Genomic DNA, 16,168 nt, shown 5'->3' with positions numbered 1-16,168 from the left:
CCTCAGTGCCTACAATATACTTTAAGTGGTACGTACAAGGCTCGAACAGATTTGTTGGCTTTCTTTATCTGCGTTGAGATATGATCTGACCATTCTATGTGAGAATCCATGACAAAGCCTATGTTATTAACGGTCTTTACAAAGGTTAATCTGTAGTTATTCAATTCAGGGAGTATCATGTGATCTGCGCTTTCACAATAAATTTGTATCCTATTATTATGAATTTCGACTTAGTTGGGTTTAATTTTAGCAGGTTAAATTGTGCCCAGTTCCTAATTGCGTCGAGGTCTTTTTGTAGCTGGGATATCGTACATGAGTATTATTTTACCCCTGTGTGTATGTAAATCTGAGTATCATCAGCATATTGGTGATACTGAACATGTGAGAGACTTTCATGCAAGTCCATTACATAAATGGAGAAAAGCAGATGTCCAAGGATGCTGCCCTGGGGGACTCCATTAGGAATGTTTAACCATCCAGTAGAGCAGTTATTCTTGCCTCTGATTTTTACACACTGCTTTCTGCCAGAAAGGTACAATGCAAACCAGTTGTGGGTAATATCAGTAACCCCAATGCTATGTAATTTAGCGAGTAGAACTTCATGGTTTACGCAATCGAAAGCTTTTGAGAAATCAAGGCAAACAAGTGAGGTGATTTTGCTTTCACCGATAGCTTTTTGTGTATCGTCAGCAATTTGCAGAATGGCTGTTGTGGTGCTGTGATTGGGCCGAAAGCCAGATTGATGCTTCGGAAAACTAGATGTGGATATTACGTGCGAGAAGAATGTTCGGATAACCATATCCCTAAACCTGTCAAAATTAGGCAGAGGTATAACCTATTTTTTTGTTTTGAATATTGAACACTTGGGACAGTTTGATAAAACAGTTTTTAATAATTTAGAATGTACTCTGATTTCCTATCCTTCTTTTCTGTTATAAATGAGCTCAGAACGAGACTTCTCAATTTACTCGTTACAACGTTAATTCCTGATTTCTTGTGCAAAGATCACAATTTTTAAACTTATCGTATAGTTTCAATACTTATGTAACAAATATTTTATAGTGGAAGTATTTGATTTATTTAAAACTCATTTGAAAAGGAATCGAAATTGATGGTCTGTCGTATACTCTTCTTATACTTGAATCTTATCTTTCAGAAGGTTACTTCTTTAGAAACGTGAACCCACTCTTACACAAAACATTAGTTTGCAGCTCGACTTACTTAAACTACAGTAAACTTTATCGTATTCCATGTTTTACACTCATTTTAAACAGGTTTCACCTCCTTAACAATTTTTTCGAGAGCATAAATCAAGTGAACTAACTATAACCACAATGAAATAAATAGATTTACGGTTTTTTCAAATCTTGTGGAAAGGAAGAAAATATTATGCGCATCCAGAAAGTAAGTTTCCCAGGGGCCGTGCACAGAAAGGCAACATTATTTAATTCAATGATTGATTGCCACAGATGCAGCACTTGTCTAGTTACTTGTCAACATAATTACCGCCGGAATTCAGCCACTTGTCATAGCATTGGACCAACTTCTGTATACCTGCGTAGTAGAAGTCCGCCGCCTGGGCGCCGAACCACTGTGTGACAGCCGTCTGAGCCTCTTCGTCGCTGTGAAAATGTTGACCGGACATGAACTTTTTCAGGTGCAAGAACGGGTGGTAATCACTGGGAACGATATCCGAGCTGTACGATGGATGATCGAACACCTCCCAACCGAACCTGTTCAGAAGGGCTGCAGTGCGCCTAGCCATATGCGGTTTCGCATTGTCGTGCAGCAAGATCACCCCGGCACTGAGCTTACCGCGTCGCTTAGTCTGAAAGGCTTGTCGCAATGTCCCCAGTGTTTCACAGTAACGTTAGCGTTCACAGTCTCACCTCTGGGCAGAAACTCGATGATCAGAATGCCTTGTTTGTCCCAGAACACCGTGCACATCACTTCTCGCGCTGACACAGTCTGTTTGAACTTCGTCCTGCATGGAGATCCACTGTGACGCTAATGCATGGACTGCTGCTTGCTTTCTGGGGTGCTGTATGCAACCAAAGTCTCATCCCCTGTGATGATCCGGTTGAGAAAATCGTCATCATCATGGTGACGCTGCAGAAATGTCAGCGCCGTGCCCATGCGTTTTCCTTTGTGTTCGGGCGTCATCTGATTCGGCACCCACCGGGCACACAATTTCCGGAACAAGAGGCGTTTGGTAACAATGTCGTGCAACAACGACCAAGAAATCTGCAGAAAATGACTGCTGAGTTCCGTGATCGTGACGCGACGATCCTCCAATATGCGCTGCTGTACCTGCTCCACAAGGTCGTCCATAACGCCTTATATTTGTAGAGAAAATAAATATTTTGTACTTAGCTTTTACAAATGAGATTCTTAAAACAGCGGTAACTTCCGTCCTAAAAATATTGGAGGCGTACGTACAAGGGGTACAACTTGGATCCATGAATTTAGGGGGTGTAATGTATACCACTTCTCCCGTTCCTAAGCCACTGATTGGAAACACTAAAAGTGTAAAAAGAAATTGGCACAGTTCCTGTTGCCGTTCCTGTCTTCACCACCACGTGCGCAGAAACCTTTATGATACTCACGTTGCTACACAAACCTTGTTATATTTTCTGGATCTTTTTTAATGACCATTCAGACAAAATCGTGGGAACAGAAAATTCCTGTTTTCTCACATACGAGGAAACTCCTGTCGTGAAATCCTACAAGTTTTAACAATTTCTTGTGTCCGAGCGTGTCTCTATCCAACAAAATTAGAACAACGAAAATCACGGAAATGGAATTATTCGAATAAGATACTCCATAGCGGATGTTTACCCGTGAGCAGAAATGTGTATATATTTACTAGTGATAACTCGGGACAACCACTTTCACTCGTGGAGATTCTGCAGTGATTACAAGAATACAGGAAGATCTAGTTACAAACGCTGTGACGTAACATGTTCATTTTCTTAGGTACACATGCAATCATTAGTTCAGGAATGCTACCAGGGTAGCCATTTTAAATCGAGACGAAAACGACTAGAACCTTCTTGACTTGTCGAGGCGACACCGAGAACGAGATTAGACCGAGACTTGGTGTTCTCGGTATCGGTACGGTATGATATTTTACTTTCCTATCCGACATGCCAAGCGGATATCTATTTGACTATTCATAGAAAAGTCGTATATTATTTTCATAGTTATTAAGAATACGAAAACAATCCATAGCACTTGTAGCTCTGTGCTGTTGATATATACATGCAAGGTAAAATGCTGTTTTTCTAGGGTTCGTAGCGTCGAAACGAGGTGTATGATCTATTTTATGCTGTAAAGGTTTGCGTGGTGAGACACTGTCTGTTATTTATAACATATGGGGGCTATTCACCGGATGTTTACATTTTCGTACGTGCGGTTTTGAAAAATAACATGTATTTCAAAGGTGTAAGGGTTATGTCTTACAGAAAAGGCGACAATCCTTGCATGGCTGTTGGTTTCAACATGAGGTCGGGAAGGACATATTTTATCAAATGCATCATTTTCTGACAGACTTGATACGGAAAAATCAGTGGATTCAGTCAGTAAAGTGAAAAGACTGGAAACCAACTCGGGGGAGTAGGCTCTGGAGTCGGCACTTCATCGCCTGTAAATAAACCCAATGAAATACTTTACGTGTTTCAAAATTAACGCGAATATGTTGATGTAACAAATTTAAAAGATGTAACTGTTATTATGTCAGGCAAGTTATTAGCCGTAGTACATAGAACACTGGTTGAACTAAGCCCTCTACAAGACATAAAATTATGGGGCTGTGTTGGAATACAAGATTTCGAAAATTATCCATTTTACTGTTGTAATCGAAATATTTCAATGTTATTAATTAAACACACACACACACACACACACACCTACATACGTACATGCATACTACATACACAGATATGTGTACATTTCACGTATCTAGAAATATATTTCTGGGGCAGTGGCCTGCCCAGGATTTTCGAAAGGGAGGGGTTATGTATACTTCTTCTTGGTAGTCAGCCCTCATTTTGTCATTTTTCTACCTTTGACGTTCTTTTTTTTTTAAGGAATACTGGACCAAAGGGGGAGGGTTATAACTCCCACCAACCCCTCTTGGGCACGGTACTGTTGTGGGGGTCCGAACCAAGTGTCTGATAATAATATTAATTATTATTATATTTTTTATTACATTATTATACGGATATTATTAGTACATTAATAGGTAAAAGGACGATATAAGAATATAGATATAACTGCACCTATTCATTACAGCTTATAGGTACAAAACATGTATATCGCCAAAATTAAGGAAATTGATAACGAATTGAATATTTATTGAATAACAAAAAATAATTTTAGATCCAGTTGAGGAAAAGAAAAGTTCCTGACGAAACCGCTTGTAGAAAATCTTCTCGGAAAATTGTCTCGGAAAACATTACTATTGTTCCATAAATCTTCATTCAAAAGCTCCGGGAACTTGCCAATTTATTCGAGGTATTTGTACCTTTGTTTTTCCATATTACTTAAAGATTTTAAGTGATCCGATCTTTTATAACAAAATTAATTTGGTGATGATCTGCATTCCACTTGTTTACATTGGAAAATTGACCAAACTGGAAGTTATTTCCCCGCCATTGATAATCGAATTGTGTGATCGATTATTTTTTGTTTACTCAGGAATATTTTGGGACGCGAGATGAGACCAGACTCTACCAAGTTTCTTGTCGTCTCGTGAGAATACTAATCCTTTAATTAGCTTAATTAGAAGGCTATATTATTTTTAGTGGGGTCCGTGTTGATGGTTCTTATATCTTTTTTGCGTAAGTTATTTACATATTTACGAAATGAAATCTTCCCCCATATCCAATGAGAATTTCCGGAAAGGTCGATTGTAAGTCAGAGGCGTGATCCGGAGACGCTGACCTCCACCTGTTACGCCTTTGTATACAGTCATAAATTTGAAGCCACTATTTGGCAGCGGTTAATTTGCAACTAAAATATATTAAAATTTGAGATCAGAATAACATTATAAATGAATAAAAAAGAAATAGGATTATCTTAGACGACAAAGGTCCCGGGTTCGATTCCGGCTTCGGCATGGGTGTTCTTTGTGAGTGTCCTTTCATCAATTTCATTATATCATTACTCGTCCTCATCTTCGCGATTAGCCAAAAGAAGCAGAAATGCGAAGTAAAATAAAACAAAACAATGAATGAATCATTATCTTAGAAATTTGCGAAATTCAGCTATGGTACCGTAACGCAACTCCAATGCTGCGTTTGGGATCGAACCAAGAACCTCTAGATTTAATTGGGTGATGTAGCTATTCCTCATTCATCTCTCAAATGGTTATCACTCGCTTGGCCTGAATGTGATAAATGCAAGAGGTTACCTTTTAAAGGAATGGCGATAGAAATTAGCTTAGATTAGATATGGGTTTCATACTCTCCATGACTGAACCGATATGGATTGGTTAAGGAAAGGATATTACTTGCCTTACAAATATATGGAGATTGTTCCTAGCTTATCCTCTCAACTATCACTTGTCTCTTGTCACACACCATCGTCCAATAGTCGTTCCCCACTTTGCTCCTCTCTCACAATCTGTAGTCCTTACTCTCGTATTCTCGCCAACTGATCACACCTCCTGACAATTCCAACACTCATGCCACATACGACTTTCAAGTCAATCACCCGACCTTTGCCTGATTACTTATTCAGCATTCCTTTCTCTGATACCTGCTATGCTAAGACTTTATACATCCTACCCAATACCTTGGGTACGATACGCTCCTCTACCCCCTAAAGAAAATCCTTTGATTTTCACCTAAAGATGAAAGATTTAAAGTTGTATTCCATATCGATCCTTTCTATGGAGAGATTTTTTTTTTATTATAAAATATAGTGTACTAAAAATATTGTAATAACATACCATTACCCAGAATATATGTAAATGGAATAATATAGGTCCTGAAAGTATAGATATATCACAAGTCCCGATAGAAAAAAAAAAGAAGAAAAAAAATACATGTCTGCGTAAAGCATATAAAAGGTAAACACTGGCACGTGAGTTTGTTATGCTAACTTGACAATCTGCTCGTGCGCGTATTCATTGAGAGGCTTACGCTACACATCTGAGTTCCAATACTACATGATGACGTAGCGAAGTCCGTGCATAAGCATGCAACACTCTGACACCACGTGAGAAAATTATAAAAGCAATGTTCCACAAGAATGGATCTTGTCAAAATTTATGTCTCAATGACACACTAGCGAAGTAGTGTAATCGATCCTGCAAGCAGTGACACTGTACAACACTGTTGTGTATTTGGAAGTTAATAGTTACAAAATCAGCAACGTTTGTGATACTCATCCGAGTTGCACTTGCACACATATGTCATTATCGATGTAAATTTCACCGTCTCTTATTTCATTGTATCATTTAAAGATCGCTGTCGTTTTTATGTATAATATATGTCAACTATCACAATAAATATTTAGTTAGAAAATTTGAAGTTAATCAAAATATATACACTGTATCAATAACTGTCCTTGAATAATAATATATGTACATGAATTTATGTATTTGAAAATAAGAATATAATAGTGTTCGATAGATAAAATCACAGCACTAACATTTGTCCATAAAATAATCCTTGAGTTATCCTGATTCTCATAAAGAGTTCAAGTAAAATACCATAATTTTACTCGTGTTAACATCACTTAATAGTCTCTGCGTATAGCAATGAAGTTTCTTCTTGAACCAAACCACGTATATATGTATATAGTAGTTCCTTGAGGCCGTGAAAAATGTTTTTCACTTTGATGCATTAACTTTGCAGCTACAAATATTGTCATTGATGAAAAACGCACAGTAGAGAACTGCATATCGTCGAATTGTGAATGTGAAATATTTAGTGGTATGTAAATATTCCTTCAAATCGATGTATGTATTATCAGCGTTGAATATCGGGTCTCACTACTAATTGACTTCAGTAGGAGTTAATTAAAATAGAATGAAGGAGATCCGTGTTAAACGATTTGGTGCTTATCAACTGATTTCGCTGAACTGCGTAATTAAAATTGATGAGAGGTCTAATTGTAATTCATGTTTCCACGTGTCGAAAAATTAAAAGAAAAATCTCAGAAATAAAAATCTTGAGAAATTCTTAAGAAAGTTCGTAGATCCTTCAGGTGTAAATCGTGTTCATTTCTTATTTCTCCAAGGTTTTAGCTGGTGACCATCTCTAGACGTTGACATCTGTGAAAAAGTTGAACTGAGGACTGTTAACATGGTTTCATAATATTGTTAAAATGTTCATTTCACCGTTAAAATTTAAATTATCTGTGAGGCAATTCAGGTAGGTTTTGGAAAGGAAATTTGCTTCATATACCGAACAGGCATTTCCTCCTGATCGTTGGTGTAATGTTGTGTGTGTGAGAGAACTTAATATGTCGGTATGTGTAGAGGTTTTGTTGAGACAAGGGCGCCTCTAAGTCACCCTTATTTTAAGAAAGTAGTACTTGTAAATATTACAAGTATGAAAAATCTTGTAGTTGAGGGTTGTTATATTTGAGGAAATGGAATTTGAAAAGGAGTACCGATTCAGTCATAACATTTACTCTTACTATAAATTACCCAAATTCTAATTAATGCCATCCTTTACACACCAAATATAATTAGAATCTTGAAAAGAGAAAAATAAATAAATAAATATAACTACTAATAATTACTAAAAGCAATTGAACTTTACATATGAATAGAATGTAATGCTGTAAATACTCTTGAGAATTTATGAGTGTATACTGTAGACTACTGCAAAATTTAAATTACGTATAATTGATTTCTGAAAATATATGAATACTTAAATTAACTGAAAATATTTATAAATAACAATTGAATTGAATGAAGTACTTTAAATATTACTAAAAAATAATGTATCGAATGATCGTCCTTCTGTTAGTATGATATTGTTAAAAATAACGTCATTAATAAAGATTAATTGTAAAATATCCTGTGCACTTGCTAATATTGTCCACATAAATTGAAATACGTAAAATAATATTCTAAGAATTCGAAATCTCGTTGTCCATTATTGACTCTTTCTCCCTTAATGATATTGCAATTAGCCTAAGAATATTCAAGGAAAATAATATACAATTGTGTATACAAAAAATATATGGAGAGAAAAAAAAATGAAAGTTGACAATTGGTAGTGTGTAACTATATGTATATGCACCTAACATTAAATGATATAAAAATGAAAAGTTAATTCCAATATAGATTCCAAATGTTGTCTCACAAAGAAATAGCGTTCTGAACAGACATAAAATTCCATGTTCCCTCGTATCTTTCGAGCTGATAACCTGAGTTGAAAGAATGCTCTGCCGGCAGTTTATTCAGTTCCCCGGCTAATGTGGAATGTGAGATATCTGCGGTTTAATTTGCAACGTGTTGGTTACTTCATGTCAAGAGAGAATGTTGCTCCTGCCGATGTAGGTAGATATCGTTGCCGCAAGAAACGAATAGAATGCCTAACTTGCATATTTCGTTAGTTGTTCTGTCTTTCTGAATGTAACTCAAGTTTCCCCATTGCTTAAAGAGGAAGGACATTTCCGTTGCACCCTGGTTGAACTTTATCCTTTTGCTGACGACAGATAATTTACCATGAAGACGTTCGAAGCTGATTTTCGATATCGTTTTCAGAATGTGAAATACATGTGAGGGAAATTTTAAGTGGGAATTTTACAAGATGGGAAATTTCTACCATGCGGAAAAAATTAGGAAGTACTCTAAGTAACTTGATTATAACATTCAATAAATTAAGTGAGTCATATTTGGAATGAAGTGTTCCAAATTAGATGGATCAATGTAATGTATATGTTTAATGAAAGATATTTTACTTCTTCAAGACTGTCTTAATTCATCTCATGACTGTGTCGTGAAATTGTTAATAAAATCTGACAAGTGGCTGCTGATAACTCATGATCGTAACTGTATTTGTAAAATACTACTTATTTCTCCTATGCTCTTAATTGACTTATTACTCTTCATATTAGATTTGAAATCTAGCTTGTATGTAAAGTTATGTAAGAAAAATATACAAAATAATTAAATCTCAATGTAAAATGCGTGTAATTATAAAGGTAATCTTAATATTTATATTATTTCCATGTGATACATTTTATTTAAGCTTTATAAATATCAAAGAACTCAATATGTTCACTATTCTCTTCGTTATTATTATTAGCTATATTATAATTCTTATTATCGCAATTCTTATTTAGTTATTATTGATCTGTAACTTGTTTAATTGAATAATTTACTGGCTGTATGCCTAGTCAGCTCTTATTATAACTGTTCTCTTTATTTAACGTTATTTAAATCTTATAAAACTGATAATCTCATATTTCTGTCATTTATTTAGTTATTAAAATTATAAATGTAATTAACTTAAATTTAACAATTGAAATATTAAAATGTATACTTGTTTAAACCCTATTTTGACTAACCACGCTAAATCATAGAGAATTTTAATTCTCATTTTCCTTACCGAATGTGTTTAACACATTTTATTCATAAAAAATACTAAAGTCTATTATTGACTTACACTATTTATCTTTTGTAGTTCACAAAAGATTATTTCCATCAGTTCTCTGCAGGCCTACAAAAATCTGAGGAAAATTCCTTGCGCGCAATTTATATTCATCAACATTCCCTTTGTTCACTATCCGTGAATACAATAATATTAATTATTATTATTTTTGCGCGTTACTGTACTTGTTGTTCATTATTATGAAACCTCGATGTCTACGTGTTATAACTAATGATTTTAGTGTGGTAATAACTAGTTTTACACTTCCGTGCAATTATTAAGGGCTAAACAATAATATTTCACATAATTTTAGTGTTTGTTAGTTTAAAAAAAATTTGCAAAATGTAAAATTTATTTAGTGCATCAGAGTACTGAAAAGGAAGTTACGTACAGGGTAAAAGGTATGTTCTCACTCATTCACTCCTGACTGTTCCTGTTCTTCAGTCTCATCATCACCATTTACATTCTCATCGCCGCTACCGTGTTCCGAAGCGTAGTACTTCTTTAATCTCTGGATCGAAATTGAGTCTACGACTGTCTGTCCCCGTTTTGTCTTATATTCCACTTTGTAAACATTGGGATTTTCTTTTGCTATAATTTTACAAGGTCCTTTATATACTCCCGAAAAGCATTTAGCGGTGTGTACACGATGACTGCCATCGTATACTAGAACCAATTCTCCTGGCGTAAATTCAATGGACTGATGACGTTTATCGTAGTACTTTTTTGCTTGTCGGTGGCGTTTCTGTAGAGACTCATGAGCTGCTTCTCGTGCTTTTTCGAGAATCTTGAATCTCATCTCGTTGTTTACATTCACACTGGGCGTTAAATGTAGTCCGCTCTCCCAGACTAATCTAGGCGTAAATCCATGAAGAAGAAAAAATGGACTGTTCTTCAAATTCTCCTGGTAATTAACATTGTATGACCACACGGCCGATTGCAAGTATAAAAGCCAGTCTGTGTGTTTTGAGTTCACGAAGTTTTTCAGGACATTATCAGCAATCCAATTGTTTACTCTCCCAAAAATTTGATAAGTTAGGTTCAACAATCGCGTAACAGAGTGACGACAGTACCGAACACATCTTTAAAATATTTAACCAACCTTTATGCAACATCCTAATGTTCACTCATCTTTTCACAAGCCAATCGCCGAATAACCTAGTTAAAACTCTACTCTTATTTATTTGCGCCTTACCGCGTAGCATATTGCTAGGCCTACCTTTGGCTTTCTTTGGTAACAATTGATAATTAACACAACGTGAAGCGCTAACAAGTGAAAATTCCGGCGCCATATCGCACGTACGTAATTTGAAAAGCTAGAAGGCTCTATTATTTTCATCATATTTCGGGATGAAATAGATGAAAATCGCAGTATTTCACGTACTGCAGTGTTTTCTCATCGCATTTGCAAAAAATGGATGAGAAGCCCTAAGCAGCCTCCACCACGTAACGCAACTCCCATGCTGCGTTTGGGATCGAACCAAGAACCTCTAGATTTAATTGGGTGATGTAGCTATTCCTCATTCATCTCTCAAATGGTTATCACTCGCTTGGCCTGAATGTGATAAATGCAAGAGGTTACCTTTTAAAGGAATGGCGATAGAAATTAGCTTAGATTAGATATGGGTTTCATACTCTCCATGACTGAACCGATATGGATTGGTTAAGGAAAGGATATTACTTGCCTTACAAATATATGGAGATTGTTCCTAGCTTATCCTCTCAACTATCACTTGTCTCTTGTCACACACCATCGTCCAATAGTCGTTCCCCACTTTGCTCCTCTCTCACAATCTGTAGTCCTTACTCTCTCTCGTATTCTCGCCAACTGATCACACCTCCTGACAATTCCAACACTCATGCCACATACGACTTTCAAGTCAATCACCCGACCTTTGCCTGATTACTTATTCAGCATTCCTTTCTCTGATACCTGCTATGCTAAGACTTTATACATCCTACCCAATACCTTGGGTACGATACGGTACTTTCACACTATTCCCCGAACCACATCTTAATACTAGGAAATGTTGTGGGGAAAATGTAAGATGAACTCCACAACCAAACTAAGTGTATTTCCCAAAGATTTGTGACGGTAGGTTATAAGTTTTCTATATTTAATCGCCTTACTGATATCAAGAGCAATCCTTCAAAATACTGTATTTGGTTGCTGTGAAATGTTTAGATCAAAAGATCTAATTTTAAGGCAGAACACTGGTGATTTGCTGCTCCACTTGGACTCTCTTCTTTGTATGATTTCACATGGAACTATCCAATAGCATTTTCATACTTAAAACATAACCATCTATTCCAATTTGACTGTACTTTTATTATAGAGATAAGCAATTTTATTACAATTATCTTGGTATAACCTGTACTACAATACAAGAACATGATTTCCATAAGTGCATAATTTATGGAACTGATAAAACTCGAGAGAGAGAGAGAGAGAGAGAGAGAGAGAGAGAGAGAGAGAGAGAGAGAGAGAGAGAGAAGATCCTTATCTTTGTGACGAAGAGAATTACAAACTATAATTAAAATTGTCTTTCCTTTAGTCGACAGACTAATCGACTGTTCACCGAGTTGGTAATGGTTTGATCAGCTATTTTTTTCTAATTTGGTTATTCTACGTCCCTGTTCCACAAGTCTAAGCTAATCGCTACGATGGAGATGTTTGATGATGATGAAATAGATGAAGGAACAAATAAGACGATAGAACATGCTTTGTCCAGGATTGTAACCTCGGCTAACCACACTCGGCCATGGAGGCGATTATTTATCAAAGATGGTATTGGCTAAATTAACTGATGTTCTGTCCTTGGGAAGTGTATTTTTCTTACCGTCCATTGCTAATATAAAAACGAGAGAGAGACTACTTGAAGGGTTTTTCCAATGACGGAATTTGCTCGTGATAAGATTTGTTCATAAATTATCCTGTTTCCTCTTACACTTTCGATAACTCCGAAGCAGCTCGAACGACTGTGTTCGTCTGATGTGTCTTCCGGTCGTCTCCTTCCACGCCCAGGAAACCTGTTTCTCGCCAGATGACGTCAAATCCTCAGAGCGAATGAAGGTCACGAGATCTTTGTGACGAGATAATATCGCATGACGTCACTGGCCTAACTCGTATTTTCAAGCGATCGCTGACCTCTGATTGAACGAAAACAACTCTCGCTTTTGCTAATTAGTTATTTACTGTTCACGTTACGAGAACACTTTCCTGGAAACATTGCTTATAAATACTAAGGCTAATCTAAATAAAACGAGAAGATAAAGTTTACAGCAGGATTGCTAAAGGTCCAGGAGCCCATAAATACTAATGGGTTCTATTGGGTAATTGGCGTATTGTTTCGTTGAAAAAAAGGTCACTGGACCTTATTTAAATTGATCAGGAAAAAGTTCCTGGACCGAATTTTAATTCATTCGGAAAAATGGTTCCTAGATCGCATTTAAATTGATCAGGAAAAAATGTTCCTGGACCGAATTAAAATACTTTACAGATAAAAAAGTATTTTACGGTGCAGAACCCATTTACGCGTGCTGATTTTTTCTCTTGGGTCAAAATTGAATTTATTTAAAATTTCTGGACCTTTAACAAGTCTGGTTTATAGTGCGATCCAATTTACTGAAATATGTCTAAGCTCTTTCTCACTGCAATCTAAAACAATACTTCGTTCATTGCAGGACGACGAAGTTAATTACTGTTATCGGGAATACCCTTTTCTACAAGAGAGTTCTCCCAAAAATAATTCGACACTTCACTCTGAGTCCCTCACCCGATATGTTGTCTATCCAAATGTAACCGATATATTCCGGGAATATAATTTTGAGATCATTTGAAATAGAAGGCTCTAACCGAATTTCTCTTTATTAACCACCAGAAAAGAAAAATAAAAACATTCACAGCCTTCCAGCATATTTTTTTTCTAAAGCCTGCTGTTGTATCTTACAAAGATAATGACATTATAGTGGTGTAGACTGGAAATATGGGACTCTTCGATCTGTACCTGAAACAATTAGTTAAACTGAGAGTAGGAGGAGACATAACAGAGGGAAGTGGAATTGGGGGACAAGGATGCTGTCGATTACCTAAAATATTCATCTACTTAGAATCATTGATAAATAACTATCTCCAAAATACCGGGGTTGGGGGTAATAATAGGAAGAAGAAGAGTAAAATGTAAGATTTACGGAAAACATGGTTTACTAGCAGAACACGAGAGGACGGTGAATGCTTGAATGCACAGTGTGAGCATTCGGGATGAAATGAAATTTAATGGTAACAAGAGAGGAGTTGGGTTATTAGAAAGTAACCCGGCATTATAATAAGTATTGGCGTGAGCTGCAGTCAGAAAGTGAAATTGAGAATAGCAGTGGGAAAATACGCCATTAATAAAATAAGGGTGTTTGTGAGGAAGTGAGGAAGAGCAACTGGAAGTTTTAGAAATGTGGTTATGGCTAAGAATGCAGTTTGTGAAATCGACAGACACTAAGAAATAAAACCGCGTTGGAAATAGTTGGTGAAAGAATGGCAATGCTGGAAGACATCAAAAAACGGAAAGCACATTCCTCCCGTGGCGGAATGCTATTCACAGTGCGCTACGACGCCAGGGGTCCCGGGTTCGAGTCCCGGCGTAGACATGGGTGTCCATCGCATCATTACTCATCTTCATCTCCGCGATTAGCCAAACGAAGCAGAAACACAAAGTAAAATATACCAAATCAACACAAGTTGTTGGAAATTTCCCAAGTAATTGCTTGCAAAGTATAAATTACTTATCAGCAGTGCAAATTAAATATTTACATATTTTCATACGTCTTACATTTTTACCTTTCTAATGCATTTTTTGGTGTTTTTATAATTTTATTTCAATATTAACATGAAATTTGACACATATTTGTTCCAACGAATAAACAGCCGAGACATTAAAGTCACCGGTCGCGGGGCCTTGAGCGATGTTACAATGCGAGGCCCCATCCTTTCTTTAATTTTGAAATCTGAATGTTATCGATATCAAATCTTCAGGCATACCTCAGCAAAAATATCATCGTATTTAAATAATAGTAATAATAAAAGTAAAAATTATATTTAATAATATTACTCACCATAAAAATGTCCATCTATGCTTTTCCTGGATCTAAATTCGCTCACGACTTTCAAATAGTCTAACAGTTAACAACACAAGAAAGCTTCCCCTCTCCCTCTCGTCGAGAGATATGGCTGTTACATTATTACCTCCTCAGTGGCGTATTGATAACAAATCACCTTGTAATCAAGGGTCTCTGGATTAATACCCGGTGGAGGCACATATTGGTTCGGATCCCACTTTAAACTGTAGGTCAAGTCCCGATTAGTCTGTCTGTGCTTAAATTAGAGTTGAAAGCAACATCAATAGTCAATAGGAATAAATCATACTCCAAGATATAAATTATCAACTAACAATAAGCAAGCAAAGAATACAGTTTGTGACAGCTTCAAATTACAAACCACACAAGAGATAGTCTGCATCTGGCAATTGTATGACATAAAACCAGTGCTTCTTTTCTGATGAAAAGCAAAGGTACACCACGCCGGCACCTTTTTACAGGTGAGAATAAAACCATCATTTATGAACATAACAATGAACGCAATAACAATCACGAACAAAGTTGAAGGGTACCGGTAACTTTTTACCCAGATAAAAAGAACTGCTTAAAATCATTGTGGTATTTGAAGGATTACCAGTTGTGGGGATTCAAGTGATTACCCTTGCAGTATCGGTTGGTTCTTGGTTAGTTACTACCAACAATTAACAACTGGAGGGGATGCAAAAACTCTAATCCCCCTTCAAATACCACTGTTCTTCGAACTGAAGGATTATGAAAAATGTATAATGGAAAAATAATCTAATTATAATAATCTTTATGTATTTTATTGAAGTAAAATTAAACTGAAATATCTTTTCGTAGTCAGTGATACAATTTTACACGTTTGTTTTTAATATAAATTGTTTGCAATTGTGCAACCCTTTGTGTCAAGAAACCGTTTATGGATAATTCTAGTTTCGTTTCCCAGAGATTTGACACCTTTCTTTAGAAACCAGTTTCTCGATGTCCGCATTTTGTTTTTGTGAGCATGAGACTCTTAATGCAAATGCAGACAACAGATGTTTGTCAGTCATTCTTGATCGTCGGGGCTGTTTTGTTAAACTTCATGATGGAGTTGCTGTTTTAAGTCCACTTTATGCACAGTAAGGCTAATCGGGACTGGACCTACAGTTTAAAGTGGGATCCGAACCACTTGTGCCTCCACCGGGTATCGAACCCGGGACCCCTTGATTACAAGGCAAAGACGCTACCACTGAGCCATGGGGGAGGCCCACTTCATGATGGAGAACCATTGTTCACAAAGGTAAGTGCTACCAAACATCGCTAAAATTCCAGCAGCAAAATGGCTCAATCGAGAATACTGCTGTGGGAGACATGAGAAAAATTTAGGAACACCCACCTCGTGATATTTCTCTTTTAATAATGAGTCGCATTGTAATTCAATGAGTTCCATCTGAAGGTCG

This window comes from Lepisma saccharinum, chromosome 4 (assembly GCF_977018435.1).
Source record: "Lepisma saccharinum chromosome 4, izLepSacc3.1, whole genome shotgun sequence".
NCBI lineage: Eukaryota > Metazoa > Arthropoda > Insecta > Zygentoma > Lepismatidae > Lepisma > Lepisma saccharinum.
The sequence above is the reverse complement of the archived record's forward strand: the minus strand, read 5'-3'. Positions refer to the sequence as shown.